Here is a 27402-nt window from a genome sequence, read left to right as displayed (position 1 = left end):
TTCCACTGTGGCCTAACAGAACCACATGGAGCCAATGGGCCACTGTGACTAGAGTGGAGGTTTTTCAGGCCAAGGAGACCACTGTGACTGATGGAAAATGATCAAATTCATAGGTAAGGCCATATGGTGCCAAGGAGGCATTGTGACACGAAGAAAGCAAGGATGCCATTGTGATACGACTGAACCACATGGAACCAATGGTCTACCTGTGCACTCTGTTGTTTTTCCAGACTAATGAGACCATTGTGTCATGATGGAAGATGATTGAGCCAACAGGTAAGGCCACATTGAGCGAAGGAGCCACTGGGACACAGTGGAGATTTTTCAGACCAAGGAGTTATTGTGACATGATGGGAGATGACTCAACTCAGAGGAAAGGCTGCATGGAGCCAAGGAGCCATTGTGGCACGAAGAAAGCAGGGATTCCAGTGATGCCTAACAGAACCACATGGAGCCAAGGATCCATTGTGACACAGTGGAGCTTTTTCAGACCAGGGACTTATTGTGACATGATGGAAGATGATTGAACCCACAGGTAAGGCCGCATGGAGCCAAGGAGCCATTGTGACACGAAGAAAGCAAGGTTTCCATTGTGACAAAACAGAAACGTACGGAACTTAGAGGCCACTGTGACACAGTGGAGCTTTTTGAAGCCAAGGAGGCCATTGTGATATGATGGAGGATGAATGAACCCATGCGTAAGGCCACATGGAGCCGAGGAGGCGTTGTGACATGAAGAAAGCAAGGATTCCAGTGGTGTCTAACATTACCACATGGAACCAAGGAGCCACTGTGAAACAGTGGAGCTTTTTCAGATGAAGGAGGCCATTGTGACATGATGGAAGATGATCAAACTCACAGGTAAGGCAATATGGTGCCATGAAGCCATTCTGAAACGAAGGAAGCAAGGATGCCATTGTGATACGACAGAACCGCATGGAACTACGGGGCCACTGTGACACAGTGGCGCTTTTTCAGGCCAAGGAGACCATTGTGACCATCTTCCACCAAGGTGGAAGATGATTGAACCAACAGGTAAGGCCACATGGAGCCGAGGAGGCGTTGTGACATGAAGAAAGCAAGGTTTCCATTGTGGCCTAACAGAACCACATTGAAACAAGGGGCCACTGTGACACATTGCAACTTTTTCATACAAAGGAGACCATTGTGACATGGTGGAAGAAGATTAAACCAACAGGTAAGGCCATATGGTGCCCAGGAGCCATTGTGACATGAAGAAAGCAAGGATTCCTAACAGAACCACATGGAACCAAGGGGCCATTGTGACACAGTGGAGCTTTTTCAGACCAAGGAGTCCATTGTGACATGATGGAAGGTGATCAAACTCACAGGTAAGGGCATATGGTCCCAAGGAGCCATTGTGACACGAAGAAAGCAAGGATGCCATTGTGATACGACAGAACCGCATGGAACCAATCGGCCACCTGTGCACCGTGGTGCTTCTTCTGACCAAAGAGTTCATTGTGACATGATGTAAGATCATAGAACTCACTGGAAAGGCCACATAGAGTCAAGGAGCCACTGTGACACTGTGGAGCTTTTTGAAACCAAGGAGATAATTGGGACATGATGGAAGATTATTGCACCCACATGTAAGGCCGCACGGATCAAAGAAGCCATTGTGACACGAAGAAACCAAGGATTCCAATGTGGAATACAGAACTGCATGGAAGGAAGGGGCCACGTCGATAAACAGAGGAACCCTTTGTGACATGATGGAAGATGATTGAACCCATGAGAAAAGACACATGGAGCCATGGATCCATTGCGACACAGTGCAGCTTTTTCAGACCAAGTAGTTATTGTGACATGATGGAAGATGATTAAACCAACAGGTAAGGCCGCATGGAGCCAAGGAGCGATTGTGATATGAAGAAAGGAAGATTTCCCTTGTGACACAACAGAACCGCATGGAACTAAGGGGCCACTGCTCCAATACAAGGTTGCAGCAATTTCCAGAGTTTTTTACCATACACACACACACACACATGGACACACAATTCTCCCTCCCCTCCTGCCCTGCAAATACGATGAGGGGATGCAGCATCACTGCTGCAGCTGAGCCTGTGCAACTGCACTGCAGGAAGGGAGGGCCCGTCCGGGCCCAACCCTCCTCGGTGTTCATCTCAGCACTTCTCCCCACCTGGCCCATCTCCTCCTTTAGCTTTCTATCTCCCCAGTTCACATTTACTATTAAATAATGTCTGTGCTATTGACTCTGGCATATGGTCTTTCTTGCACCTTAATTCATGCAGAGGCTTCTCTTAATCATCAAATCTTTACTCCATCATTATCCACACTAGAGTTAGGAAAAGCTGCACATTGATACCTTCATTGAGATCCAAGGGACACTAGTGCTTCAGCCTCCCAAATTCTCTTCACATCTTTTTTGACATGGTAGTCTTCAGCACATGAGTGCTGTCATTGTAGAACTCAGAAATTTGTGTCTTTCTTGAACCTAAAGGGTGCAGGGGAAATGGAGCCGACATTTGGAGACAGGCAGGAAGTAGAATGGGATGTCAAAGCCAGCACCCAGGAAGAAGAGTGGCCACCAGGTGCTGGCTGGAGGTAACTGAGGTACTGCTCAGTCCTCTGCTTCTTGCTCATCACAGGACTGGTCAAGCCAGAAGCCCAAGGCCGTTTTTACAACAATAAAAAAACAATTCATTAATCTCTGACTCGGATCAGGTTTTGCTCCCGTTCTAAAAAAGCAGGATTTGTGAACTGGCAAAGGTTGAAAACACATGTTTTTTAAATAAAAATAGCTGTCAAACATGGAAGATCTCCAGGTAAATATCGGCTCTATTGCATTCCTAGTTTCTCATCTTAGCACATAGCAAGTCCTTCTCCAAGTCTACTGCTGAAAGGCTTTGGGAGGTAGACACTCCCTTCAGCAGCTCCAGCAAAGCCTCCCCCAAAGGGGAGGTCCAGTAAGTTTTATCTAGGTCCCAATTTCTGCTTGCACACACCAGGAAAAGACTCAGCTTTTGCTGTCAAACACCCACATGATTTACTGAAGAGGCACCTGGCTGTTTTAGAGTCTCATGTGTTAAAAATGAGATTAGTGCTTCACTATTAGAACCCAGGAGTACAGGGTGTGATGGTTGGTTGTGAATGCTCATCAAGATTAACAAAGACAGCAGTCACACATCAAGAAACTCTTGTGCTTCTAGGTACAGTTGTCTTAAATCCAGCAAGAGTACAGGTTGTGATGGTTGATTGTGAATTCTCATCAGGATGAACAAAGACAGCAGCCACATGTCAAGAAACTCTTGTGCTTCTAGGTGCAGTTGTCTTAAATCCAGCAAGAGTACAGGTTGTGATGGTTGGTTGTGATGGTTGATTGTGAATTCTCATCAGGATGAACAAAGACAGCAGCCACATGTCAAGAAACTCTTGTGCTTCTAGGTACAGTTGTCTTAAATCCAGCAAGAGTACAGGTTGTGATGGTTGGTTGTGATGGTTGATTGTGAATTCTCATCAGGATGAACAAAGACAGCAGCCACATGTCAAGAAACTCTTGTGCTTTTAGGTGCGGTTGTCTTAAATGCAGTAGGCTACCTGCTGTGCAGACTCAAAAGCTGCTGGCTAACAAGCCCTTACATTTGTACAAGAGAGTTTCACAAGAGGTCACCAACAAGCCCTCACTGTTGCTCAGTGCCCTTCAATCATCTTTCAGCTCCTCCCAAGGACCTTCTCAAAGCTGCTGACTCACAAGCCACAACACATAGCCACAAGCTCCCCACACCCTCAGCAAACTTCCCAACTGAGGATGGAGTAGAACAGGACAGCCGTGTGTGCCCTGGCAGAGTGAGGGAGGAGAGAAATAGAGGCAGAGGAGGGACTGAGGGAATATCACCATTCTGCAGATCCTGTGTTGGTGCAGCCACGTGGATAGTGCAGAGCTGGAGTCAGCAATGAGAGTGACAGAGAGACAGGGACAAGAGAGCGAGAGGGCCCCATCTGCCCCGCCCTGGTGCAGCCTCTTATGGACAGGAGATTTTTCCTGCAGAGCCAGCCCTTTGAGGCCTTCTCCAGGGAATGGGTTGAGGGTGGGGACTGAGCTCAAGTCTTCACGCAGAGCAGAAATTTGGCTCAGGACAGTGCTGCTCCACCCCTGCAGGATCCTCTCATCACAGCCTTCCTGTCACAGCACTCAGAAAGTCTGAGGCAAAACACACTTAGACCTGGTCCTGCACATTCACACCACAGCTTTTATACCACCAGCAAGTCTGCTGAAACTTAATACAGAGTACAGAATGTTAAAAATGCACAAAATACCTGAGCAGGTCTTGCTGGAGCATCTCTCTCAGAAGGCCCAGGAGATGTTGCTTGGCTGCTGCTGGTGGGGTTCTGAGATGGAGCTGTTTTTCTGTAAGGACGGTCCGATACTTCAAGTTACAAGGCTGAAATATCAACTGCCATAGTCCTTTCCTTGCAGACCTTCAGTGCCAGGACTCAAGGAAGCAGCATGAGGCTGAGTTGAGGGAGCTTTAGGCAGGATATCAGGAAAACATTTGTGCCCCAGAGGGTGCTTGAGCACTGCAACAGGCTCCCCAGGCCAGTGGCCACTGCAGCAAGGCTTCAGGAAGTGTTTGGACAGCACTCTTGGGCACCTGGTGTGATTCTTGTGGTGTCCTGTGCAGGGCCAGGGTCCTGGCAGGTCCCTGCTATCTCAGCATATTCTAAGAACCTAGGCTTCATTTCCTAGGGCTTTCTTCTGAAAAGGCTCTTTTCCTTCCCCAGAAGACTGAACTTACCTAGAAAGTATTAACTTCAAATTTGCTTGATCGATTTTGCTGTAGCCAGGCCAATCAGTCTGAAGGGCTTGAAACAGATGTTCCTTCAGACTGAAGGAATTATCCTTTCCATTCAGGTCTGCAATCTACAGGCAGACATTTCAGAGAACAAATGTTCATTACACCTCTATGCAAACTACAGAAATCTAAATGGGCTACTTCAGTTGGGATGGCAAAACATGGCTCTCATTATATTGTGAATGTCTTCAGGGTGAAAAAATCCCTGAGATTTTTTCCCAGAGATCTCCCAGAGATGATAACAACAACAGAGAGAAGCCCCAGCCTGGCTGCAGGTCTCACTCCTGCTGCTCTCCAGAGGAAACCCAGGGTGACAGCCTCTTCCCTACCAAGCACACGCTGCTCCCACCCGTGCACATCAGCAGCTCAGAGCAGGACTGCCAGACACGGCTCTGTGCCAGCCTGCTGACAGAAATGCTGTGGGCATGGAGGTAGGACATAAGAGGATGCTGGGCACTGCAGCATTTCCTGCTCGGGCTGGGAAAAGAGCTAGGGAAAACCAGAGCTGTGTCCTCCCTCCTGTTTAAAGAGAATTCTTTTAAGGCATAGAAAATATACCTTTCATGCAGTGTTTTCCAAGATTCTTTCAAACCTTTTTCCTTGCCCTCTTGTACTGGACATCTCTTGATTTTAAGCCTGACAAGTCCAGGGTATTCCCTGATGAATCAGAGTCCCCTCCTCACACGTGGGATAGCCTGAATCAAAATGGGAGCCTAAATGCTGCTTAGGACAGAAAAACAAGTTTCCTACAAATGCCTCAGTACTGGAATTTGTCCTTATGCTAGACTTCCCTAAGATTTCTCTTCAAACAGTAGCACTGGCATTACTGTGCATGATTTAGGTACTAGAGCTGCCATATTGTCAAGAACCCTGCACAGACACAGCTAGGTACCAAAAACATGTCCACACCTTGTCCTTAGCAGAGTTTCCTACGCACCATAAGAAACAAGTCATGTGTGCAAGCTTGTGGCAGGCTTTGACATTGTAAGCATCTTGAAAAGTATACAGGAATCCCATTAGAAGTACACACTTCGGGTTTATATGATATAAAGACAACACTACTGCTTCATATCACAGCTTGGACACCAAGAGCAAGTGGGATAAAACATCATCTAAAGAATGTTTAAAAATTCACAAAATACCTGAGCCGTTCTTGGTGGAGTATTTCTTTCAGAAGGTCCCAGAGACGGTGACTGGCTGGTGCTGGTGGCATTTGGAGATGGAGCTGTTTTTCTGTAAGGATGTTCCAACATTTTAGGTTACAAGGCAAAAATATCAACAGTCATTGCTCTTTCCTCACAGTGAAAACAGACCTTAATTTCCCAGAGGGTTTTTTTGAAATGGCTGTTGTCCTGACTGAACTTACTGAAAAAGGGTCACCTCCAATGTCTTTCTATCTCTTTCACTGTAGCCAGGCCAATCAACCTGAATGTCTTTGAAGAAATGTTCCTTCAGACTGAAAGAATTCTCATTTGCATCCAGGCTGGCTGCCTATGGGCAGACATTTAAAACGTCAATATTCACTACACCTAAAGGCAGACTACAGATGTAAAACTGGTAGTGCAAAGCTAAAGCAAAGCTGAAAAGAAAATCATGCACCAGTTTTCCAGGACTTTTGTTTGATGTGAAGAACAAAGCAGCTGTCATGTAAGAGGCAACAAGATTAAACAGGTGTGGTCCATTTGGGCTGTAGAAATTTGGATGTAAGTAAATGCCAAAGTGCTGCAAGCATGGAGGAAATGGACGCTATGAGAACCTCTCCCTGCACCAGAGATCCAGGTTTTTTGGTCTTTAACGCAGCTTTGAGAATCAAGGTACACTATGCCAGAACTCTCAGTCTTCACCATTTGAAATACATGGAGAGGCCAGGTTTTTCCTTTCTGTCTTCCTTTTCTTTTGAGTAGGACCTGGAGAACATCATCTCCATGAGCAAGTCCATATTTTTCCACCCTCAGGAGGACACCTGCTGCCCTCTTGTTTCACCCAGCTACATTGCCATGGCAGAGCACAGCCTGGACCTGTAACGGAGCATGTTTTCATCATCCCATGAAGCACCACAGGATGCTGGCATTTGTCTCTGCAAACAGAACTGCTTTTCTTTCTCAGGTGTCTGCTCAGAGGAAACTACAGCTTCCTATGGAACTCTTACAGGAGATAACCTACCTAGAGCTACACTTCAACAGCTTAAAAGTAACAAAGATACCCAGAATCAGGAATTCACTTCTTAAAAGCAGAACTAAGGCTGTGTGGGAAGAGAAGGAAGGCTGTGAGTATAAGAGCTCAGCAAGTTCTCCCTACTGGTTTTTCATGTATAGCAAAAAATAACACCACCTCCCCATGAAGTTAAGAAAAATGTGAATAACTGTTTTCAGGATGTAGTGCTGTTCACAAAGCCCTTTCAGATTGCAAACCAGTATCTTGAGGCAGTTCACACAGCAAACAAGAAACTACTCCTTCAAAATCTCCTTAAACATTAACAAGAAGAAACAGAAAGGAGAATTTCCTTTCATCTCTTGCCCTCTAAAGAGCTGAGCTTTGAAATCTTACCATCGCTTTTTTCCTAGCTAAAAAGGAAATATTGCTACTTGATACGTTAATGCTTGCATAATTCAGCAACAGCCTACACTGACGGGGACTATTGAACAAGGAAGGAAACAGCCACTGCATCCTTCAGTCAATGTGAATCGGATGAATGGCTGTAATAAAGAAATACCAGTGGCACTAAAAGGACAACTGGAAAATTATGAGAAATAATAGGTGCCAAGGAAGTTGAAGACTCAATCCACACAGGAGCAAAGAAACTCTGTGCTCAAAGTTGGGCCACCACCTTTCTCATGTAGGATTTGCCTGGAACACCCTTCCCTGGAAGGCAACCCCCACAGACCCCAGTAGAAGCAAATACCATTGAGAGGCCACCAAGTCCGTTCAAATGAAATACTGCCCTGTGCAGCTACCAAAATTCTCTCCTCTGAAACTTGTCCCAGGGTATTTTAAGGACCTCAGCTAAGTGTTTCACCCACTTGAGAGTTTCACCCTGTGAAGTTACTTCATCAAGCAGTTCAACAGTGCAAGGAAAAGAGGGAGGGTTCAAATAAGGCATGAGAAGCAACAACATTACAAAGAATTTATCACTACCAGCTATTCTAGAAAAACAACAACAAGTTTTGAGGATTTTTTTCTTTTTGTCACATGGACTTGCAGTTGGGTGGAAACTGGGTAAAATTGATGGGAAAATGTAAACAAGGTGCATTTCCTGAGCCTCTCATTAGATTCTAATTTAAACCTGAAGTAAGACTGCTAAGAGTTAGCATTACCGGCAGCAGCTCCAGGATCTCACCTCCTGAAGGATCTTTCCAAGGGATTCCTTGTCCTTTTCCACAACTCCCTCTCTCTCTAAGCAGGCAAGTAGCTTTGACTTCTTGTAATTCTTCAGAGCCAGTAAATGAATCACCCTGTCTCTGATGGGTCGTTGAGAAACAGTACTGAAAGGTCTCTGGAAGAATTTTGCAGGGTTCGTGGGCATCGTTCTCTTTCTCTCAGGCACAAAATCTGGAGAGCTGTGTGGGGCTCTCCTGAGCTCTGGTATTTTCACTTCAGTTAAGAAAAAACAGAAAACAAATTGTCAAATGGGGAGTGGGAGGAAGCAAGGTAGTTGACGCAAAAGGATGTACCAAGACTGTTGAAACTCTATTTGTTCAGAATTTATAGAGCACTACGAATCCAGACAGTAAAGCAATAGGAAGGAACAGTCATTAAAAATGCCATGTAAAGGAGTGATACTGGAGGGGAGGAATTTATGAAAAACTCTTTATATGCATGGTGGTTTTCATTTGATTTCTCCTCTTTGTAAGCTCAAGCACTGAGCTATGTCAAGAATGATATGGACGGTGGGATTAAATGCACCTTTGGCAAGTTTGACAACACCAGAGGCCTGGGATGCCATCCAGAGGGACATGGAGAACCTTGGCAAGTAGGGCCCTGGGAACCTCATCAGATTCAACAAGGCCAAGTGCAAAGTGCTGCATCTTTGGGGTTGGGACATGGCCTGTCCCTGCTGGGCAGGGATGCTGCGATGGGATGGGGTGGCTGGGATGAAGGTGGGGAGGACTTGGGGGTGCTGGTGGATGGGAGGCTGGGCATGAGCTGGCAACGTGTGCTGGCAGCCCAGAAAGGCAACCGTGTCCTGAGCTGCATCAGGTGAAGCGTGGCCAGCAGGTCAAGGGAGGGGATATGACGCAGCAGGCGCTGTTTTGAAACCAGGAACTCCTGCTTAGTGGCTAATGGAGATTTCATGCGTATTGGTGAGAAATCCGGGAGCTTTGTCTCTTCCATCACACACACGAAGACTGACCTTTCTTTACACGCTCCTTCAGTCTTTCAATGTAGGTCAAATTTTTAATGCCTTTCTCCACTTCCTGTTCCTTGGACCATGCCTCTCTGCTATTTGTCTGCAAACCTAATTGCACAAACATCACACACTTCAATTATTGAGAACACTGTAAACATGCCAGTTGTCGAGTGAAGACACTACTAATGTTTGAGAAGTTCAATCCAATGTGGATAGAGAAACTTCCCACAGCATTCAAACAAAACACCTCCTAAAACCATACCCCTGAATGACTTCTAAAGAAAATTACCTGAAACCATAACCAAGCATTAAGATGAAAATTAGGTAAGAGTTCTTCACCCAGAGGGTGATCAGGCATTGGGACAGGCTCCCCACAAGGCTGCTCAGGGTACCAAGTCCACCAGAGCTCAGAAAACATTTGGACAAGTTCCACAGGCACCTGGTGGGATTCTTGGGGACAGAGCTGCACTTGCATATCCTTGTGGATCCCTTCCAACTCTGATTCTGATTCTCTGATTCTGTGACAAAGCCCAGTCCCTAACTGGTACTGCATGGAGCAGGTTGCAAAGGCACCCTGTACCCTACCAACAACCAGACCTGTCTCACCTGAGTTTCTCTGTGCCAGCCTAAAGCCAAAGCGGCACCAAGTTCCACAATTGTCTCACTACTGCCAGTCCTCACACCCCAGTTACTGAATGTTAAATATTCCCTTAGGATCTGTGTAGACCACCACCAAGAATCACACAAATCATCATCCACGTGTGAAACAGAACGTCCCCAGGGAGAAATCTGAAGTTTAGCTTTGTCTCTCCGGAAAGCCACCATGATGCTAGTTTAAAATGCTCTGCACTAGGCTAAGGCAGAGCAAGAGCTGCACTTGCAGTGGCAGGGAAGTCCCTGCAGGCAGGTGACTGCAGCCACAGCCAGGTGAGAGCCTGCTTTTCTCAGGGCAGCTGGCTGTACCTGGCTCAGCTCACTGCTGCAGGCAGCACCACTGAGTGCCTGTACGGGGAATGTGCACCTCGAGTCTGCCTGGAGCCAGGCTCCTTGGGGAAACAGCACTGAGAGCAGATTAATAACAAATGACATCACCCAAGCACGCTGTGCTTTGTGGGAAATAATGGAATCCGTGGGGAAGATGACATCAGTATCTTCCTTTCCATTTCCTTGAAAAGAACGCAACACAGTGTTGTGGCAACACTCGCTTATCAACGACCAAGACAAAAAATTAAATCAAGCAAAGTTTCCCATGCTGACCTTGTGAAATTCTCTACGCAACTTCCTCAAGGTCATTTTCTTTCAATTTCCCAATTAAATTTAAAGGATAACGACAGTGCCTAGATACTCCAAAACCAAAAGCTTAGCTACCAAGGCAGTGAATTTAGGTGCATGGAGTGGTCCAAACCTTGACCTCAATGCTCCAAATTGCATCCCATCAAGCAGTATGGGAACAAGGAAGGACTGGCAGGCTTTCTCAGGGGAAAACAAACCAGTGGCTACATGCAGTGACAAGAGACTGCAAGGTTGACCTGAGGGCATACCACCTCCAGCCAAGATCTCTGAACACAAGAGATCCCCTGTCCCGAGAATATGCTGCAAAAATGAATTACCAAGTTGAAAGTCTTACAGATATTGAGCAAAATGTGAAAGGCAACCATACCTCCAAGTGGGTTATACAATTGGACATTCTGTGCACTTCCATTGTGCAATGCCTCGCTGGCATTTGGCTAAAAGGAAAAAGATATTTTCTGTAAAAACTTCAGCCTACTCTCCATCACTGCTGATTAACTAGGCCCTTCACTTTAAACAAGAGCTGTATTTGAGAAGGCTTGCTGTCACATCACTAAAAAGGGCTGCTTTGACACAGTTCTCCCTCTGCAAGCAGCCGGCTACAAAACTGCCCTGAGAGAGCAACCCTCCCTTAGCCTCTAATGCAGCCAAGCATTCAAGTAGCAAGTCATCCTTTCCCAATTTCTAGAATTTATAGGCACAGGCTTCCCTTGAAATCAAGTGCCTGAGTAACACTGAACTGGCCAGTGTTCAGCTAACTATCCAGGTGAGAGTGGCTGACAAAAATGTAAGAATTTTGGACACGACCTGATGCTGGGATTTATTTGGTACTAAGGAAGCACATCCTGGAGTCAGCTCCAAGAAGAATTTCACCTGCATAAGGTGAATTTTGACTCTCAACAGGCATGAGAGCCCTTTCTCTTGTCCTCAGCTCTAGATGCAATTCTTTGCAGGTGTCAAATGGAAGCAGTTTATCCTAGGTTAATCAGATATTACAAAATTTGGGTTGCTTGGCTGATCTCGTCATTTAGTACAGAATGTATTGTATTCCGCTGGAAGTTAAAATGTTCATCAGCCTAAGTACATTTTTTAATGAAAACAACTACTGCCATCCAACTGCTTCATTCTGAAGGCAAAATTGCCTTAGAAAAAATCTGAAAAGCTATGATAAATGGACTGAAAGATGTGCACTAATTACCATGTGAAGGGAGACATCAATACCGAAGATAGAATATTACTTAATTGAAGAACTGATGTAATTTAGAACCAATGAAGATTCATGGCTTTGGCTGCTAAAAATGCTAAAATTTCTTTGTTTGGAAAAGCTTTGAAAATGGTGTGCATGTAGCTGGAGCTCTCCACTATGCATCACAGCTGAGAATAAAGAAATGGCTACTCCTAATAGTAAAAAATACTGTTAGAGCGTTTCCTTTCTCCTGATATGTTCAGTAAGTGCAGGGCAAACACAGAACAATGAGAAATCTATGCATTTTGACCAAGAGCCATGCCCAGAGCATGAATTTCCTGAGTGTCCCAGCATGGAGAACATCTGATTTTCACTGGCATCTCCTCAATGGCATCCCTGAGAACCACTTCCATCAGAGAACTTCCCACTTCCACTGGCACCTCCTCCGTGTCATCCCTGTGAGTCGTTTCCACCGGGTCAGCTGCCTCAAAGGGGCCCTTGGAGCACCAGTGGGGCCCCAGCCCTGCCCGACAGGTCCCGCGGGGTCAGCAGCACCTGACACCAGCACCACGGCCAAGCCCCCACCCGCTGGCAACCCGCAGAGCCCGACAGCTGCCCCTCACCTGTTGGTCCTGGGACCCCTGGGTCACCCTGACGGGCATCGCAGTGCTGTTGGGGGCCCTGTGGGACGCAGTGCGGGCTGGGGCCCTGCCAAACGCTCTGGATCGTGCCCAGGCCCACAGCTCCGCCATCCCGCTCTGCCTCGGGTGCTCTGGCTCCCACACAGGCACTGATCCTGCTGAAAAATCTGCAAAATGCAAAATATTTGTTAGGAAAATGTGTTCTTTGATGTTTCTCCTTTGTGGCTTTCAAGGCTCATCAACAAGGAGGGAGATTATTCCCATGAAACAAGAAGTAGCCAACAAGCTCTCAGTGATGGCCAGGCCTTTGAAAGGCAGGTTGCTTCTTGGCTGAATTGCCTTGTGGAGGTGTAGGGCTTGACAGGCTTCAGTTTCCTCAGACACAGGGGAGGTTAGCAAGGCTTGGGAAGAAGGATGTACCACTGATGGTGGACACAAAGAATGGAGAATTTATGGGCATAAGGACATTTGGCAGAATCCCCAAGGAAAGGAACAAACTGATAAAGCCAATGCAGAAACTGTGCTGAATCACCTCCTGCGAGGTAAAAGGCCATTCCAGCTGGGGCAGACGATGGCTATCCACTCAAGAAGCCTCTCACTAAGAAGAAGGGAGAGTCTGAGCATGCAGACTATTGAGCATGAGAAGTGAGAGGATCATTACCCAACAGCAGACAGAATACTAATTATGAAGACAACTAGGGAACTTGCAGTCAGTGAACACTAATTCCTTTCTTTGCTAAAATGTAGAAATACAAAGACACTCTGGTTCTTGTGGTGCTGGCTTTGTGAATTTGTCCCTGAGCCCCCCCCTTTCTGCACAGAACTGTAAATAATTACCTCCACTCAGTGTGTGGATCGGCCTCTTGAACAGCGTGTGCTAGAACCAACCAAGCTGGAACAACACTCGCTATCGCTCCGACACCTCTGCTCTCGACGCAGCCGCCGAAGGGTCTGACCGGTCCTGCTGTGTGCTGGTGACAATGGCCACGTGTCCTTGGAAACGGGGAGTTCCATGTTCCAGGCTGGGCGTGATGTCACTGAGGAGCGGGACGCGACACAGTCGGGGCACAGGGAATTCACAATGGGCACACGTGGGGAATGCCCTGCCTTGTCCCATGACTGACTCAGCTCATTTCCAAGTGCAGAAAGGGGTGGGTGCTCTGGCCACACCAGTTGCTGCAGTAGCTTTGCAAACCAGGGCTAATGAAGTGTTTCTGCACAAAAGTGCTGCACTTGGCCCTCTCTGAGGCAAAGGAGCAGCTTAACACCCCTAACCAGGGCAGCAAGGTGCAGCCCCCCCGCCCCAGCACTGGGTGATCCTGTCATGGGCCAGTCAGTCTGTGAGGCTTCCAGCACATACACGGTCACTCAAATATTATCTCTTTGACAAAACCCCCCAGCCTTTCCTCATCCCAGTCTCCTAAAAGGAAACAAGCCAGCAGCAAGCCCAGGCCCCCATGTGCTGTGCAGGAGGAGCTGACGTGGAAAGGCCCACGCTGGCCCTGAGCACAATTACAGGCTGATAATTGTGCTGACTGCAGCTGGCCGTTGGAGTTACTGACACATGCAGATAAACATTTTATACTCAGTTTATGATGGTTTCATTGTCTTTTTCCCCCTACCCAAGATTATTCCTGATTTAAGCCAGCTGGCACCAAAAATAAGTGTTGTCCAGTCATTACAGGGAGAGGGAATAAGAGCATGCAGTTGAGAATGTGTTGAATATTACCATCCAAAGCACATTTTCAATGACATCTTGTATTTGTTTTCAAGACCATGTCTATACCTACCCATGTCTGATTTCCTGGCTCTCCCACTCACAAGGACAGTGCAGTTTGGGGAAAGAAAGGGAGGAAGCAATTTGTCAAACACCAGAGCCCACACCTGTGTCCCTTTTCGGGAATGACTGGATGGTGTTGATTATGGATCCCCCGTTAGGAACTATTGGAAAAGCCTGTGTATGAATCATTAAAGGAATTCATGGAGGTGTTACACTGGACTCCAGAATGTCCAACAGCCTTTCTGTATCTTTTAAAGGTTATTGGTGACAACCCCTGCTCTGCAGTTACCAGATTTGACTGACCCCTTTGCACTGCTCATACGGGAGTGCCTTTTCCTTGCACAGTAAGTCCATATTTAGCTCCAAGAATGAAGGAATGAAGGAAGTAACCCTGTGGCATTTTGAGCCTATTTCTCAAAAAACATCTAAACAATGTACTAGAGGGATGGCCAATGCACCTCAGAGCAGGAGCCACCATGGTCCTGATTGAGAGAATGTACTTGAAAATAAATGGGGAAAAAAAGTGACTGTTTATGTGCCACACATGGTTTTGTCTGGTGTAGAGCAAAAAGGAGGTCACTGGTTATCCCTGAGCAGAATCTGAAAGTAACAGGTGGTACTCCTGGAACAAAAGACCTTGAGACCCAGGCCCCTCAAAAACTTTCTTTGTCCTTGCTACCTAGAGTGTGCCTAGAGTGACATGTGGGTCACCTTCCTGCCAGTTCAGTATGTGCAGGGCAGAGGGGGGAATGTCAATAAGTGATCGGTTGTCCTGAAGTCCCTTTTGCTGGGGCAGAAGCCATGGGGGTCTCTCAGCCAGAGAAAGAGCCAGGACCCGCAGGGCAGATCCTGTGTCCTGGATCCGGCCAGGACAGGGGTAATTTTTGCAGCAGCCAGGAGGAGCACGGCCAGGACCTTGGGGTAACTGGCTATCACCTGCCACGTGGCAGGGGGAAATGGAAGGGGTTTGTTCTTTTCTTTCTTTTCTTTCTTTTCTTTTTTTTTCCTTTTCTATTTTTAAACAAAGTATTTTCCCATTCTTTCTATTGGAAACCATTAACATTTTGTAATAGCCTTTCCTTGCAACCATAACCATTCCAGTATTCTGCATTTCCTTACTTTTTAAAAGTTACTTTCTCCAAACAGAAACTTTGCAAGCTCACTTTGAACCCAAAACTGGTGGTACACTTCCTGCTCCAGCTCCTGTTCCTGCTCCTGAGGGTAAGTCTGCTTTTCAAGCAATTGCAGTCACTGGGATGTGGGTCCCCAGCCAGCGTCTCCCTTCATGCTGCACGGCTTCTGTAGGCAAACAACACTTAAATATAAACATCAGGCGTAGGAATGTGCCCCCTGTTGACGGAGTAAACAAGTTACCCTTTGTCTCCTTAAAAAGGAAAAAAGCCCAGAAGGTTCTCTCCTCAGTTTGGTTAAAAGACACCTCATAGGACCTTGGGGACTTCACCTCAAACTTAAGGATAGCTAATTGGACAGGAGCCAAAAAGTCCCACCTAAGCAATTCCCTAGAAAAAGAAGAGAACAAAAGAGTTCATCGCTTTTGTGAAGTGTTTTAGCAGGAGCAAGAACCTCTTGCCCTGGCTCAGGTTTTCTCGGTAAAGAGCTTTTTTATTTTGCCTTTTATTAAAACTTTTTGTTTCCAACACTGTCACAGGAGCCATCCTGCTTCTTTATGCCACCTGAGGTAGCTGAGCTACCAAGGGTATAATGCTCATCTCTGAGAGCTTAGGAGACCTGGCTTGAAGAGAAAAAGCATTAATAAGGGAACATGAAAACTAGTGCTAAGAGAAACATTTTCTGAGACTTTTTTCAGAAGAGAAAGGGGATGGTGAAAGCTAGCACAGGGCTTAAAATTACTACAGTAATTTTTTTTTCTATTAGTCCCTATTTCCTTGGATATATTTGGTTTTAGTTTGGGTTTGGTAGCTTGGTTGGTTGAATTCTTTTTGTTTTGGGGAGTGATGGTGGTGGATGGGTGCATGTTTGGTTTATGTCTGTTTTTTTGGTTTTTTTAATTTTACTATTTCATATATCTTTCTTTGTTTTTTTGGTTTTTTTTTTAACCAAAGATTTTTCCTTCCTTTATGTTAAAAACAAATATTTGTAACAGCCTTTCCTTGCAACTACAACCATTTCAGTGTTGAGCAGTTCCTTGTTTCTTAAAATGAAAACATTTTTTAGACTGAAAATTACTTTCTCAGGATAGAATCTTTTTGGGGTTGAATTGGACACCAAGTAGCCAAAGCACCTCCTGCACATGCTCGTGACAGTGATGGTAAGTCGCCTTTTCAAGCAATTGTGGTCACTTGGATGTGGTTCCAAGACAGCATCTCCCTCCATGCTGCACGGCTTCTGTAGGCAAATACAGCAGTACTTACATGTCAACATAATGGAGCAATACAGAAGCAAACAGAAGCATTCTGAGCCATTTTTCAGAAGAGAAAGGGGATGGTGAAAGCTAACACAGGGATTAAAACACAGTGATTTCTATGCAACAGGTTGATAAAGGACTGACCCAAATTTGTAGCGAGCGGGGGTCTCCAGGACGGTTTGGAGGGATGAGAGATCTCTGAAGTCAGGTCTTAGAAGATGTGGTTTATTAAAAGGGGGGAAAGGCCCTGCTTGGAGTTGCCAGGCGCAACTCGTGGCAGGCCCAGGGAGAGAGGGAGAGGGAGAGAGAGGGAGCGAGGGTTCCAGGTGAGGGTCCCAAGGGAAGGTCCAAGAGAGCGTCCGGTCCCTCGGGCACACCTTATCAGGGGGCTTCAAGGTGGGCTGGAACAGGACTTGGGCCAATGGGGTCCCAGATCTCTGATACTTCAGGGGAGGGTCACAGGTGTGGGATGAACCATACATTGGGGGTGAGACAGAGCATTCCATTTGACCTTTGGACCCATCTGCAGGTAAAGGGCATTGTTTAATCAGAAGGGGGGATTGCTTTCAACCTGGCTATACTATTGTTTTCTAGTTATTCAGTAGTCAAGGTTTGCTATTTCAAATCTAGTTCTCATCTCAATGTCTGGATTTTCCAAATCTTTTGCCAGGCAATCATATTTATAAGGTTTTCCTATTTCATCTTCCCCAGCACAAATTAACAAGAGGGATATTTGTTAGAGCTACCATTACTCATCACACACTTTAAGCAACCCGTACCATCAAGCCCAAAGCTAATATGGCTCCGTGTTAAATATTCCTGATGGATTACACATCCTTGCGTGAAGATGGAATTAGGATTTAAAGCCAGTATTTATGCATATACAAGCATTGTGCAAGAACATTGCAGATTCCAAATGGAAACTAAATATCACCTGTACAGCATAAACACTGCAATAACATGAGTACACTTCTCCCATCAGGTTCACAGGCAGCTCAACCAATTCTCTGCTTGCAAATAATCTCTTCTGGCATCTTTTGGGGCCCTAAACCAGGAATGTCACACCTAAAGACTGTGGGACCATGAAAATTCCTCCAGATACAAACCATTCTCCAGGTGACACAAGTGACTACGGCAGCCTCCAATAATGTAGCGGGACCCAGGTTTGCTGTGTTCTCTTTGTCATCGTAGGTTTGTAATTCAGACTCACAGAGGGGCTTGAGTTGGAAGGGACCTTAAAGACCCTCTAGATCCAGCCCCCTCTGCCACGGACAGGGACGCCTTCCACTGGAGCAGGTGCCTCAGAGCCCCTCCAAGCTGTGGCAAATACCCAAGGACCCCTTTTTCTCTGTTTTGCAAGGTCAGCTTTCCATGCTCACATTCACAGATGGCTCCAGTCTCACACAGAGCATTGCTGGCTGGTCACTCTTATCTCCACAGCCCAGTAGAGATCCTATTTTGGATGGCTCTCACTGCTCCCAAGGCCCCAGGGAGCAGCCACTGCCTCTCCTCTGTCACCCGAGGACACAAGGAAAAACATTGCACTCAGCTTTGGTCACAATGAAGAGACTAATTTATTTCTTCTGACTCCAATCATTTCTAGTTTTCAAAAGGTGCCAGTGGATTGGAGGGTGAACGTGCCACCTCTCCAACGACACTGGATAAACTACCAGTCTATCAAATTTCTCTGCCTCTATGAAGGAATGCAAAACAATAGGTTGTTTACAGAAAGTTGCGTGAGAAAATTCTCTACAAGAATGTAAACTCAGAAGGCTTTAGAAAATCCTGAGAAATCAAGGCAACACTCCTCCTTCTGCTTTCCCTTCCAGGATCAGTGATTTCCCGCTTCTTCCATGTCTGACACAACTGAAGAGATAAGGGGCTGAGGATGCAGCTTCTGGCAGAGAGTTGATAACACTCAGCTGAGTATTTTATTCTCCTGCCACTGAGTTGTCAGGCTGCTTACACAAAAAAAAAAATTCTCCTGGTGTGGAAAGGGGCTGGTGTGAGCAGCAGGAATTGTTGCTGGCTGGAACATTTCAAAGAGCTGGACAAAAGAAGCATTTTGTGGAAGGCCACCAGCTGCCCTCTGTCAGCAGCACAAGGTGTGAGGTCCCCCTTGAAGGCCATCCCTGCACAAGGACAGCCTGGCCTCCTCCAGTACCCAGAACACCTTTCAGGCTTTCGGGCTGGCCTCGTCCCTCACTCTGGAGAAGCAGGTTGCTGTTGGAACTCTCATAGCCACAGCTCCCGGCTGGATTGCCGTGTCTTACCACAGACAGCCCTGGAGACAACAGTACAGACAGGCTCCATCTGCAATAAAAGGAGACTTGGTTCCAGCTTTTCCCTTGGACCAGCGTGCAGCAAGCACACCTGGGCCTCATTCAGGTCTGTGTGGGCTGGTAGTCAGCTTCTGCTGGGAATTTAAAGCTTTTACCCTACTTTCCACAATAAAGAATGGAGCAAACCCAGCTGCACCAAACCCCAAATTTCACTCTAACAATCACAATTTTCATTTTCCTCTATTCAAGCCTTGAAGAAAACAAACTTTACTTGAGTGAGCTGGAGGCACAGTGTCCTCCCAGATCATTCTTGAGTAGGACAACATTCCAGGGGAAGCCTGGCAAAGCCAGAGTTTACTGATGCTCAGGAAGCTTTGCAAAAGCTTCCACCTGCAGTGCTCTTGCACCCTCCTGAGCTCCTGGAGCCCTCAGTCACCCCAGGCACAGTTTGGACAGCAAGGGGATGGTTCCGTTTGGGACATGTGGGGACAGGAGGAGGGAAGACTTTGCAAACACGGTCACGAGGGCAGGGCTCTTTTCCTTTATGGTGCCAAGTGGTAGCACATAATCTTTGAGTTAATGTCAGGTGCTGAGGGGCACAAATTCTCAGTGAGAAGGACAGAGTGTCTCCACTCGCACAGCAAGGTAAGTGAAGGGGAAAGCGCAATCTATCTTTCATGGGAGGTGTTCAGTTTTTAACAAAATATTTTTGCAGGAGACGTGCCTAGGCAGCGGTGATTGAGAGCATTTTATCAGACTCACAGAGCATCCCCACATTTGCTTTGCCACATTTGCTCTTTTTTTCATGGTGAATGATTTCTGCTGCCAGGGTGGCTCCTGCTCGGAGTTCTACTCCCAGTGGAGTCCCAGAGTCTCCTCAGCAGGCCTTTGCAGCGAGTTCTGAGCCAACGCGTGGCTCTGCTGCCATCCCAAATCTGCCCTTCCCTTGCCCAGCCTGAGTGCAAGTGGGGCATGTGCTGGGCATGGCTGGAGATTTTCATGGCCAAAATCCTCCTGCATTTACATCTGCACCTGGCTATGGGTGGCACAAATCACAAAACACCCACTGCAGCTGACAAATGGCATTTCCTGCAGATTGCTACAGCCGCACTGCTGATCGACAAACACACGAGAATCCATTTCATCCATTGGAAAATGTCATTTATTACAAATTGCTACAACCACACTGACAATACAGAACTATACAAATCTCAATTTAAGTTAAAACCAGGAATTTATTAGATTATTACAACCAGTCTAGGTAAAAATATACAAATACCAACTTCAGTTAATAAAACTTCATTTATTGCCAACCTCTACAGCAACTCACTATACACAAAGATCAATTACGTGTTTAACAACTTAATTTATTACATATTTCTAGAAGTGTAGAGCCCATATAGCAATACAAAAATATGCATTCCCTCCCCAAGTAACCTTGTACCAAGAACTCAACCAATAGAATTACAGAATTATAGATCTCTGTACATGTTTAAATAGAACTAAATACATAGATACAGAAAAATGTATATAAATACATATATAACTATAAGAATCTACAGATGGAAATATAAATTAAATATTACATATTTTATACAATACAAAGAGATATATAACACAAACCTATCTATAAATATACAAATACCACCTCCAAGCTAAATATCCATACAAATGCACCAGTACAAATATACAGCTATACATCTGGATACATAGGTAAAAATAATTACACACACAAATGGATCAATATACATATAAAAATATAAAAATAGACGCATCTACTGAGACAAATAACAAAATACCTATTTAAAGAGCCATATATCTCTGGCTGCATCAACAGACATAGATAGCAACACAACTGTAGACATAGGAAACAGAACTAAACACAGATATAACAACTGACATATACACTAAGATACAAATATACACATAGAACATATATGTATATATACATAGCATACATCCATAAATACAACAGACATACAGAAATATTCCTATACAAATAGCAGCCTACATATGTACATATCTATATAATAATCCCTGTCTAGGTGCAAGTCCAAACATCTTTAAACAGAACTGCAAGCAGAGGGATCCCAGCTGCCCATCTTCAAAGCCTCTCCCTCGGGCTCTTCTTCCCGTGCAGAGCAGCTCTCCTGGACAGGGACGGCAGATGGCACAGCTGGGAAGCAAAGGGAGCACTGAGTCAGTATGGGGACGTTTTCCTTGGCAGCAGCTGCACTTCCATCAGGGAAGGGAAGAACTCAGAGCCTCCCCAGGAGGGTCAGAAAGAAAAAGCAGCCGAGCGGGCCAGGCTGTGGTGAGCGCAGCCGCGGCGGGACTGTCCCGCAGCCCCGGCAACCCGGCACAGCCGGCACAGCTCCCGGGCCCTGCCGGCACAGCTGCCTTGCCCAAGGACAGCCCCTGTGCCGGCCGGGGCAGCTGCGCTGAGCAGCCCCAGCACGGGCAGGGCCCGCTGCTGCCCCGCCGGGCAGTGCCCACGGCCACAGCCCACGCCACCCTCAGCCCCACCCTGCCTCCCCGGCCCTGGGGCCTCACCCGGGCTCTCTCCAGCGGGGCAGCAGCAGGTCCCTGTTCCCTGCTCTTGCTGCTGGCCTTCAGCTTCTCCCTGCTGGCTCCCGTCAGTCTCCGGCTGTCCTCAAGGTCTCCACTGCAGCTGTGGCAAAAGCGGAGGCTCTGCAACTGGTTCCAAGGCCTGGCAGAGCTGCAGTCCCGGAGCCCTCTGTGCTCCCTGCCGGCCCCCTCCATCCCCTCAGCCCCGCCATGCTCTCAGCAAAGCCCCAGCCCCCTTCAGTTTCTTCAGCCCCTCACAGTCCTCTCAGCCCCTCAGTCCCTTCTGACCCATCCCGTCCCCCTAGACCCGCCACCCCTCGGCCTGTGCCACTTCCCTGTCACCTCAGTGCCACCATCGCCCTCGGCTGCCCCACAGCCCTCAGCCCCAGCAGCACCTCAGGGTCACCGTCCCTTCAGCGTCACCGCCCCCTCAGCCCCCTCAGTCTCACCGTCCTTCAGCAGCTCCTCAGGGGACAGTGCCTGGGGCCACCGGCAGCTCCCACCGCTCCAGGGACACCCGGGGCTGGAACTGCTGCTCCGCCCGGCCCGGCCGCCAGCTCGGACCCAGCACAGGGAGAGGGGACACAGGGGGCACGGGGGAAAAGCAAGAGGTGAAAAAGGCAGCCGAGGGGGGAAAAAGGTAAAAATGCAGCCTAGACCTACACAGCTCCATCTATGCATCTAAACCTCCATGTAACTGTAACTAAATAGCAAAACATATTTACACATATATATAAATATTACTCTATAAATATATAAATGGAAATCTCAAAATGTATAAACATAACTACATATATAAAAATATAAATCTATCGCATCTATAATGATATATATAGATTTAACTATATAAACACACCTCTATAAATCTATAAATGTATCTATTAGGTATATAAATAGAACTGCAGAAATCTATAAATCTATGTATAAACAGAGGGATTCCACCTGCCCGATAGTCATAGGCTCTCCCTCTGATCCTCCTTCTTACGCAGGGCAGCCCTCCTGGCGAGGTAGATCAGGTGGATATCTGGGAAGCAAAGGGAATGCTGGGTCAGTATTGGCCTCTGTGCATCTTTCCCTTTGGAAGTAACTGTCCTTCCTCCAGGGACTGTCAGACATGGCCTGAAAGGCAGACTCTCACTTGGCAATTTGAAGCCTGCTCTTTAAAGAGCAGGCATTCTTCCAAGTTTCCAAAACTTATGAAGTATCCCAAAACTTTTACGTATCCCAATAAACTCACAGCACTCACAGTGCAAATAGCACCCACGAAAGCTTGAAACACAGTCCCAGCTGCCACAGAGAAGCCTGGGATTGTTCTTTCTCTGAGGACAGACAGACCTCAGTCCTCATTGAAATGGCTGAAGCTGAGGGGTGCTGGGGGCTGAGTTATGAACTGGCACCGTTCCCTGCCACCTATAAACTGCCCTCTGCAGTGAGCAACAGCTCCTCCAAAACAACCACCAGCTCTGGGATGAACAGCTGGGAGGGAAAGAGCTCCCTACCAGGCCTGCAGGCTGCACCAGCTTTGCACAAGAATGCCGATCCAAAGGGCTCTCTCTGTCCTTTAGTTCTCCCTAATTTGGGGTAATTTCAGTTTTTCCTTGAGCTACTGGATTTATGATTAATGATTTGTTTAGTCTCAGAGCTTCTGCTGCTTGCATTTTTAATGTATCTCACAACAGCTACCAGCAGACTGGTACTACATTGATTTAATGCTTGGAGACAAAAAGCTCAGACTTCTACACTGACTTTTTGCTGGGGTTTTCTTCTCTTGCTTCAAGAGTCACTCAGTGTTGCCTCCAGAGCACTGACACCCAGCAGCAAACTTATCCATGGACATCAGCACAAACCTGGGACACTGGAGCTGGTGACACAACTCCCACAGGGTCAGGTTTATTCCCTGCTCTCTTGCCACAGCAGAGGACTCGGTGTCAGAACCTCTGGCGAAGCGTGGAGGGCAGGGCTCGAGCAGGCTGTGCATGTGCCTTTGAACTAAAGGCACCAGGAAGCACCAACCCTGCAGACAAGAACTCAACTCTTCTCGTCTCCCTTCCTGCCAGAGGCAGGCTCAGAGCAGCCGTCTCACACCTCTCTAAACCAATGGGGCTCTGTCCTTACCAGGCTCCTCGGGCTCCTGGGAATTGTTCCCACAGCTCTTGGTGCCAGGCAAAGCTCCCTCCGCTGCAGCTCTGTCCACAGGCTCCCCTCCTGAAGACTCAGGCACAACATTAATATTGCCCTTGAAAGAGAAACAGAAAGAAAGAAACCCTTCTCACCAGTTACACAAAACATCTGGTCCAACAACTCTGTGGCTCACATTCTTAATCCCTTGCTCCTAACAAGAAGTCTGGGCCCCAAAGCCCTTCAAAAGTCAAAAAGATTTGACTTCTCAAACACCATCCAAAGGCTGTCAAAGGTGACAGTGTTGAGCGTGGGGGTGACACTGAACACATGGAATGGCTGCTAAGGAAGGACTCCTGCCAGCTCCTTGCACAGGGATGTGCTCGTCCCTGCACAGCCCTGAGCACAGCACTCTCATCCAGGCTGCAGCTTGGCAGGGACTGCGTGGGAACACACATCCCTTCCCGCAGAGACGCCCGAGAGCAAGGTGACTGAGCTCTGCAATGTGGACAGCAAGAGTGGCCAGTTTGCCCAGCTGAGGATCTCCCAGATGGAAACTGGACTGCAGGCCCGAGGTTACTGAGAGGACAAGAAAGCTGCAGCTGCAGCCCAGCCCCACCCACGGCTCTGGGAGCGCCTACACGCACGGCAGGGCTCTCACAGCAGCTGCAGCTGCAGCCCAGCCCTGCTTTGCCTTGGCCTTGCCACCCAAAAGAGGCACAGCCCACATCTGCTGCTGGAACAGAGGCACCTCTCGCACACCCCTCCCTGCACGGGACACTCTGCCTTCAGTGGCAATTCTCCAAACACTCTTCTCTTCTCTCCCATCTAACAAAGCCTCTCAGAACCTACAAAGCTTCCACTTCCGCACCACAAATGCCCCAGCACGAGGAATTCTTCCCAGGAAAATGAGCACCCAAACTTGGCCAACACAGGCTCACACCTTCTCATCCTTACTCAGGGGGGAGACTTTTTCATTCCCTCTTCTTTAGGAAATCTTGCTTTACCAAGAAAATCCTTCCCTGTCTGTTCACAGCTGAACTCAAGAAGCCTTTGCTTCTCAGCCCTGCAACAGCATTCAAAAGCTGTCAGTCCAGCCCCTTTCATCCCTGTCCAATGCAGTTACCTGAGCAGAGGGAGAAATCATCTCCTCCAGTGTCTCCAGCACCATGTCCAGATCCACTGGTGGCAATTCCTCTTCCCCAGGAGTATTCCACAGCCGGCCGGGCGCTGTCCATGCTGCATAACCAGCACTGCCAGCTGGACCACTGGGAGCTGAAGTGTCTGGGGTGGCTGCAAGAATCCAAACACATTGGTCAGGCTCCACAATGCGGCTTTGGGACGCAGAGCTCTAGTGCTGCCTTGGACCAAATATCACAGAAAGCACACAGCAACCTCAGTTCCAGAAATTTATTCAGACTTCCCAGGAGATTGGAAGAGCGAGTTCTTCCTCTACAGGAAGATGGTCTACAGGAACCAGCGGAAGGATGAGCTCAGGGAGGCATTTAAGCTCCAGGGGAACCAGTGGAATGATTAGCTCACAGTTGAGATTAAATCTGCCCTTCCTGGTTGCTCTGATGAAACCCCAAGAAGTCCAGATGAGACAAAGACTTTCTTGGGGAGATGCTAGGAAAACCTCAGACTCCTGAGCACCTGCACTTTGCCTGGAAGCGCCTGGAGGCAGCTCTAAACCCTGAGGTGAGGAGCGGCGAGGTCCTGGTAGGAGAGCACTGTGTAGGAGTGGGAAGAAGAAAGGAAGCAAAGGGAAAGCTGGTCTTTGGGCATGTTTCCCTTGGCAGCAACGGTACATCTGTCAGGGAAAACAAAAGCCCCCATCCTCCCAAGCAGGGTGAGAAAAAAGAAAAAAAGAAACAACCAACACGTTCAAGGGCTATTCAACTAGCAGCTGCTGGTCTACTGAGCTCTCCCCTATTCGCTCAACTGTCTGGGAAAACTCTCCCGCGTTGCCCTTCCCTGGTAGGAGGTAACTGCCAGAAAGCCAACTGCCAGCTCTCTTCCCCACTGCCCCGGAGGGACAGGAGACTCCCTCCAGCTGGGCCGGAGCAGGACCGAGCCCTCGGCTCACACGCACTCACGGAGAGCTCCCCAAGCACCCCGGGGCCGCGCAAGGAGCAGCGGCAGCCAGGGCGCATGGCAGGGCCAGCTGCAGCCGAGCGGGCCAGGCTGTGGTGAGCGCAGCCGCGGCGGGACTGTCCCGCAGCCCCGGCAGCCCGGCACAGCCGGCACAGCTCCCGGGCCCTGCCGGCACAGCTGCCTTGCCCAAGGACAGCCCCTGTGCCGGCCGGGGCAGCTGCGCTGAGCAGCCCCGGCACGGGCAGGGCCCGCTGCTGCCCCGCCGGGCAGTGCCCACGGCCACAGCCCACGCCACCCTCCGCGCCCGGAGCTCCCACCCCGACTCACCGGCTCTGGGCGGCTGCCCGGCGGGGAAGGAGGGCACCTCCCGCTCCGTGCGCAGCTGCTGGAAGCGGCTGGGCTGGTGGCTGCGCACCTCCCGCCCCGCCGCCAGCCGCTGCCTGTTGGCCCTGGTCAGGCGCTTGATGCGGAGCAGGAGGTCGGGGCGGTCGCGGCGAAAGTTGGGGTTCCTGAAGTGGAGCCAGCTGCCGGCATCGCCCGGCTCAGCTGAGCCAACCCCGCCCGGCACCTTGTGGAAGCCGTAGAGGTTGAGCTGCCGCACGAAGCTGCCGAACTGCGTGGCTTGGAAGGAGTCCGGGGCCGGCCCCGCCCCCTCACTGCCCGCCCCGTGGGCGTCGCCCGGGCTGAGCAGCTCCCGCTCGAAGAGGGAGCGGTGGATGAGCAGCCCCCGGGCCCGGCTGTCCCAGCGCACGGAGCGGACGCGGGGGCTGTTCGCCAGGCGCCACAGCTTGGCGGGGAAGGCGCTGGCTCTGAGCCCGGCGGGCAGCGGCAGCTCCGCCATGGCGCCGCTCGCCGGCTGTCGCCACAACGGCCCCGGCGCAACGGCCGCGGCTGCGCCGGCGGCGCGCGGCCTGAGGGGGGCGCTGCGCTCGGGCCCGCGCGCGCCCAGCCGCACTGGGCGGGGCCGAGCGCGGCAGAGCCGGGGCTGCGGGCACAGCGCGGGCGGGGCGGCTCCCGGGGCTGGCCGGGCTCCGCACGGCGGGGCCAGGTGCGAACCCTCTTTTTCCCTGGCTGCAGTCATCCTTCTGCCTTTGCTTTGCAGTACGGCCCCAAAGTGCCAAGGCAAGTGCAGGAGCTTTCAGAAAGGTCCAAACGGAGAAATCCCATCGGAAACTCTTGCTCTTTGTCCAGTGAAAACAAAACCACTCTCATTTCTGCACAGCTGAATTCAGGAAAAAGGTCTTAGTCCAAATAGCTTCCCTCTTTGGTACGGGTTGCAAACAGAGGTCCTCACTTCCAAGCAGACAGGTCAAATGGGAAAAGGGGAAATGATGAAGAGACTTGAAGACATTCTTTTGGACACACTCCAGCCCCTCAGTGTCCTTCCTGAATTGAGGGGCCCAGAACTGAACACAGCGCTCAAGGTGTGGTCTCTCCAGTGCCGAATGCAGGGGGGCAATCACTGCCCTGGCTCTGCTCCCACAGCCTGTCTGGCACAGGATGTTTTGCCCACATTCAGCATCTCCGACGCCCTTCCTGCCCCGTCCGGCCAAGACACGGCTCCAGCGGCGGACAGGGAGGCGGCTGCTGTGCTGGGGCCGCGTGTGGGTGAGGGCAGCTCTGCCCGCGCTGCCATCTTTGGTGGGAGTGCCGGTGCCGGCTTTGCCCCCGCTGACGGCTGAGGGTGGAAGGGCAGCCGGACGGGGTGGTGGTGGGTCTTGGGGCTGGGGTGGTGGGGCAGCCTGGGGCCGGGGAGAGCCGGGAGGTGGCCGTGTGGAGGACGGAGGGGTCGCTGGGGGCTGGAGGCAGCGCACACCTGCGGAGGGAGGGAGGGACCCGCGGCGTGTCCGGCTGGCGCTGTGGGAAGATGC

General features: G+C 49.0%; 1 long non-coding RNA gene across 1 annotated transcript in view; it reads right to left on the bottom strand.

Annotated features, from left to right (window-relative positions):
- Window positions 1–24685, bottom strand: part of LOC137463903 (uncharacterized) — a 102737-nt gene extending 78052 nt beyond the window's left edge. Inside the window, exon 1 of the long non-coding RNA XR_010994001.1 lies at window positions 24564–24685. This is a non-coding gene — a long non-coding RNA (uncharacterized lncRNA). The remainder of the gene's footprint in view (window positions 1–24563) is intronic.
- Between the last annotated feature and the right edge of the window lie 2717 nt (window positions 24686–27402).

The sequence above is a fragment of the Anomalospiza imberbis genome, chromosome 31 (assembly GCF_031753505.1).
Source record: "Anomalospiza imberbis isolate Cuckoo-Finch-1a 21T00152 chromosome 31, ASM3175350v1, whole genome shotgun sequence".
In the NCBI taxonomy this organism is placed as follows: Eukaryota; Metazoa; Chordata; class Aves; order Passeriformes; family Viduidae; genus Anomalospiza; species Anomalospiza imberbis.
Note: the sequence above shows the minus strand (reverse complement) of the source record. Positions and strands in the feature narration are given on the sequence as shown.